The 5,701-nt window shown below is 39.0% G+C and overlaps 1 long non-coding RNA gene across 1 annotated transcript; it reads left to right on the top strand.

Annotated features, from left to right (window-relative positions):
- Positions 1-304: 304 nt before the first annotated feature.
- Positions 305-2,358, top strand: LOC139999767 (uncharacterized). The gene is made up of 3 exons (XR_011805281.1): positions 305-476; positions 1,697-1,826; positions 1,979-2,358. It is a non-coding gene; the product is annotated as an uncharacterized lncRNA (long non-coding RNA).
- Positions 2,359-5,701: the final 3,343 nt, after the last annotated feature.

Raw genomic sequence — 5,701 nt, 5'->3', positions numbered from 1 at the left:
TGATGTGTCCCATAAGAGGGACATTTCCTTTCTTTGTTATGCGATGATTGTGGCTGTGGCCATATAGCTACGGTGTCTAGCCACTGCCTGAATATATCCTTCCCATCTTCTGACTAGAGTTCTTCGAATACTGGTAATCTGAAAGGGTGCACAGAGAAATTCCTTATGTGAAAGGATGCTTGCCACTCTGTTCACATAGTTTCCTTTCATGGGGCGGTCAGGTGGCTATGTAGCTATGTATTAACAGGTTATTCTACGTGTTTTAGTTTTCTTACCCAAGCTTTCCTTTTCACTAGCTGATCCGAAATGCTCAGAAGACAGCACCAAGCATAATTTATGTCCCAGATATCCATTTATGGTGGGACAACGTTGGACCTGCCTTGAAACTTACTTTTCTAACTCTAACTCTTCCAGCATTTTCGCCTGTTTTGCTGCTTGCTACGTCTGATGTACGTCACTCAGATCTCCCAGAAGAGGTATTTGTCAATACTTTTCTTACTATTTCTTCAGTGTCTTGTAATTTATGAATGCTTTCAGCATCAAAATGCTGCGCTTTCTTAAATGCCTACTGTTATTACTCAGGCACCCTAACAAATCACTTAAAATTTGCTTAGAGAAAAAGAATACTGTGAAAGCATCTGCTTAAGGTTTTTTCTGAGTCAAGCAAGTGACTTTCACCCCCTTCTCATGCATGCAAATAATAAATTAATACAATAATTCTGGTGGCTACAAAGTGGTTCAGTCAAGAATATGCAGTGCTTGAAATGACAAGAAGATGTTTTTACTGAAGAGATTTCTTCTGACAGTCTGCCATTCCATGCTATGTTGGGTAAACTGCTAATAATGCAATTTAGTAGAGAATTGAAACACTTTGATTAAAAAAAAAAAAAAAAATCAGTTTCTTTCTTCATATAGGCCAAAGCTTTCCAAGCTGGAAAGCTGAGTTCCAATTTCTGCTCAAGTAACTTTGGAATGGAATTCTAGTTGTATTCCTAAATAAACTGTAGTAAAAGTACATGCAGAACTTCATTGACTTCTGAGAGTTTACATTAAGGGAAGGTGCCCAAAACAGGAACACGCTGTTCTCATTCCGATTATTTTGTCTCAGTTACTGGGGGAAGAGAACAGGTCTTACCTAGATGTGTTTATTATCAACTGCTTTGAAAGTGCTTGAGTTCCCACAGAAGTTTTTGTACAGGTTCTAAATTCCTTCTAAAATAAGTAGTGAAATTCCTTACCTACCTTTTAATACTAGAAATTGAAAATGGAGGAAGATGTAGAGGTACTAGCTACTTCAGACACCTTTTGGTAGAGAAATAAAAACTCAGCAAAAAGCCCTCACTTGTCTGCTGAAGCCTTTCTCTTCCCTCTATAGCCATAAAGGTTCTAAGTAAAGGATGCAGCAAGGCAAGTAAATACAAAGGAAGCGATGTTGGATGTGGTGAAAGCCATTACTTTATCAGTGTAGCGTACAATCCCTTCACCAAGATTTAATTCTACAGGTGATTCTTAAAGGTGATATTTGAATTTGCCATGCCAGCCTGTGAAAATGTAGCCATTTAAGGCCAGGAAGATAACTTTTTTCAGTTTGTGTTCTTCAGGTTATTATTCATTTTAAAAGGTACTCATCTTTTTGGAATAGAAGATGAGTTTTTGTGGCCTTAAATCTGAAATGTCTTTCCTCCTTCTGCTTTAGATCCAAAAATTATTTAATAAGGAATTTGGAGAAGTGTGCAATATTGAGTTGCCTGGTAGGGCAGAGAGAGCAGCTTTTTTTGAGGACCTAATTCTAAATCAAGTGGCTAAGCCTCCTGTAAAGAAAACAGGTGAGGAGGATATAAGAAGTACATCTAAAACTTTCCTATCGAAGTTACTAGCTCTTTGGGATTTGCTTTGGTGGTCATTTTCTGTCAGTAATTTTGTCATATGCTTGTATTTGAGTACTGTAAATTGGCTAATTTTTCCTGATTAATTGAAGTTGATCGGACATTGGAAGTCCTGCCTGTAGCACCACCAGCTGAGCCTCAGAAGCCACAAGAGGAAGAAGTAGGGATGCTGGAGGAGGAAGAGGAGGATACCTTGCGTGAACTTAGAATTTTCTTGAGGGACGTTACTCACAGACCTGCCACTGACAGACGTTTCAGGGAATTTGCAAAGCCCGTTGACCCACAGAAGGTAAACTAGTGCTGATCTGTGTGTGTCTGTAACTTCTCAGCGTTCGTATTTCTCAGCGTTTTGGGGAAGGTTCAACTTTGTTTTTAGGGCTGCACTATTAGGATTTTGCAAGAAGCAGAGGCAGTGCTTTTACTTCTGCTGACTCTCAGATGTCTCTTATCGGATTATTCGCTGAAAGCCCTGGTTTCATTCTAAAAAGCCAGTCCAAATGCCAACACAGTCTGCTCGTGAAAAGGCTTTGATATGTAGGCATGTCACAGCACTGAAAAGCACAGAGATCTTTCCTTATAATTACAAACAGTACTTACAGGACTACTTTAATGAAGTCTAAAGCCCTTTATTGGACTGTCAGTTCCTGTGGGAACAGGAATAGGAGCAGCAGTTTGTAAAAATAAGTTTTGAGATCCTGTTCTCTGTTTCATCTGGAACTCCTCAAGAGGAATCAACCATAAGTGCAGTGTGTTTTCTTTTTCCTCCAATAGGCTGCTTAGATCCCTTTTTCTCCTTAATTGATTAGATAAGCCTAAACTAGGGGCGTATATTTCAAAGACAGGTGTAACTTGACTATACCTGCGGATCAGCAAAGGCCTCTTCACGTGGGCATCCACTGGCTTTTCTTCCCCTTTTCTCCTAGGTTCTTGAGCTGTGAAAAATCTAGACAGATACGTATGTCTTCATCTGAACTAGTCATTAGGCTCCTCTTATGGTCTGAGGGAAGAAATCAGCACCTCTGGGCCCAGTTATCTCATTCTAAAGTAGATGCCTGCAATAGGTACTTCACAGGTGCAATTCATGCACCTTTTCCTCAATGTCGACAGCAAAAAGAATGTTGGATGGCTTACTCAGCTTTCACTGTTGTGATTTTCTGAAGCAAAGTGAAATGAATCTCCCACCCTCAGTGTTTCTTCTGTACCATGCACGTGCTTCTGACCTCCCTACTTCTTGTTGTCCTCTCCTAGCAGCTCTAATGCCAGTTGAAAGAGCCCTTCCATTTTTGAGAAGCAAACTGGTTAATTTCAGCATCTTCTGATGCATCGCAAATGTTCAGGGTTTTTAGGAAGTCGTTTATTTAAAGTTTCCAGAGTAATTTTGGTAGACAGTGTGCAAGGTTAAGAAAACCTCTGACTGCTTGTATTTGATCTGCAGGTACCTGACTATGCCACAAGGATTAAAGAGCCGATGGATCTTTTAACAGTTCTGACTCAAATTGACTCGTGCCAGTACCCCGCTGCAGGAGACTATCTGAAGGACATCGATCTAATCTGTAACAATGCCTTAGAGTACTACCCAGATCAAAGATCTACAAGTGAGGATGTGCTTTTTAGCCCTAGTTTAAAAAATCTGTCAAACGTATAGATGGATAAATGCTGTGTGCGGACAATAGACTTTGGATGGATTCGATGATTTTGGACATCCACAGAGAACATCTCTTACCACATTGTAAATATTTTATCATTTTGCTACTTGGGCATGGAATTGTGATATAAATGTTCCCAAGGAACTAGTGCTTTTGTTTTAATTAACTTCTATGTTGATATGCTGAAAATATTCACTGAGATAACCTTTCGGAACCAACCTATGAAGAAAGCAATTTTTTTCTGTGATCAAAACAGTTTCATTGGTTGGTAGACAACATTCAGTTAAAGTCTGTAAAATTTCAGATTGTCACAGAGCCTATGTTTTGCAAGACACTGCATATTCAATGGTGAGGAACAAAATGGTACAGAGTTTGGACGACTTTGTGAACAAATTAAAGAATCTCGTGAGAAAAGAGGTACGTGCTTTAACGCTAAGGATTTTAAGACTTGTCTCTGCATTTGTAACTGAAAATGCACAACGAAGATCTTTGGTATCTATTCTTTATTGCAAGGTCGCACCTCTCCAGCATGTGCTCCATGTGACAACTCCAAGTCACCACAGCAGAACCCTGCTACTGAAGACGACAAACCAGATGAAGAGAGTAATGAAAATGAGGCGATGACAGCGGCACCTGTAGATGCCAGTACACCCATTTCTAATGGTAAGTTGCATTTTATTCAGCTGCTCTTGTCATTCATACCTTCTCTGTCCTTGAGGCGCAACAGGTGTCTCTGATGCCTGGCTCTTTATGCCAGAGGTATTTTGTTTTCAAATTTACTTCAAAATGTGAGAGAGAAATCCAGAGGTCATCCATTCAATATAGTTATGAATTAAAGTTCAAAGAAAGTTGGTTTACAATATAAAAAACAAAAAACAAAAAACAAAATAAAACAAAACAAACAAACAAAAACTTTGACGGCCCAATTGCCATTTAGTCGCCCCTAAATTGCTAATTCTTGAGGTAAAAAATGTTGTGGATGGCAGTTTCTGAATACTTAACTAGTTTTTAATTATGCAAAATGGTATTTTTACCCCCACTCCACCCCTCCCTTCCCCAAATGCTAAAATCTTAGCTCCCTCATACTGTGATTTCCAGTTGAAGGAGGGAAGTCTAACTAGTGAGAGTGGGAATTTTGCCATGGACTCCACCCATATCCTTTTGCAATACTATATGAATACTACGAATGTTGGGCAAAACCACAAAGTTTGTTTTTTCACAAAAGGTTTACCGAATCAGGAAGCATACGAGGTATAAGTCTTCACGTTTTTTCTCCTTTGAATATTCCCTTAAAATTGTCTCATTAATTAATCTCTTCCAAACATGTATTCAGCTTTTGAAGTCTTCAGCTTGATACCAGACTCGAAGGAGAGCTTATTTCCAGAGGCTTTTATGATGTTCATCTGTATTAGTTCATGCAGTAAGACAGTGACTTTATCAAATAACCTCACGTTGTATTAATACTGCCAATCCAAAGTAAGAATCCTCAGCATGTAAAATCCTGAAAGTGACTGTTTAGTGAATGAAATTCCATAGCAGTGTGTGTGGTTTGTTTGCTTGTTTTTAATCTTAATAGCAAACTGACCCCATTAACTTTCAACTCTTTTCTCAGCATATGTAGGCAGTGGTAGCTCAGTTCCTTTGTTTTCCTTGTCAGTCAAGTAAGATGAAGATAATGGATTTTGAAGAAAGAATTCTTTTGGTTATGTTTTGGATTACTTTTTTATGCTGTCTCTTTGTAGGTGCGTCAGAAAGAAAGTGCAGAAGGAACAACTGTGCGCATGCTGCAGCAAAGCGAAGAAGGAGTTCTCAATTCGATACAGAGAACAGAGTACCAACAGATGACCAAAACGATAGTGATGAAGAAGAGTTTGTGGACAAACATGTTTCTGACATATGTCAAGTAAAACTTAACACTGAAAAGGAAAGTGCTAAGCTTTGTGAATATTCCCCACCAAGATGGGGAACTATAACTAATGAAAATCCAAGTTCAAATGGTAAGGGAGAAGTCCAACGGATCCTTTAGCACCTTATTCTTGCTGAGGAGGATTGCACTATTTATTAGCTTTAGCCTTCAATTTCACTCTATTTTTTCTGTTACAGCTCTCAAAAGTCATCACACAGTTTATTCCGTAATGATGTTGCTCCTCTAATTGTGCAAGCCAAGCC

Source organism: Anas platyrhynchos, chromosome 29 (genome assembly GCF_047663525.1).
Source record: "Anas platyrhynchos isolate ZD024472 breed Pekin duck chromosome 29, IASCAAS_PekinDuck_T2T, whole genome shotgun sequence".
NCBI classification, from domain to species: domain Eukaryota; kingdom Metazoa; phylum Chordata; class Aves; order Anseriformes; family Anatidae; genus Anas; species Anas platyrhynchos.
Note: the sequence above shows the minus strand (reverse complement) of the source record. Positions and strands in the feature narration are given on the sequence as shown.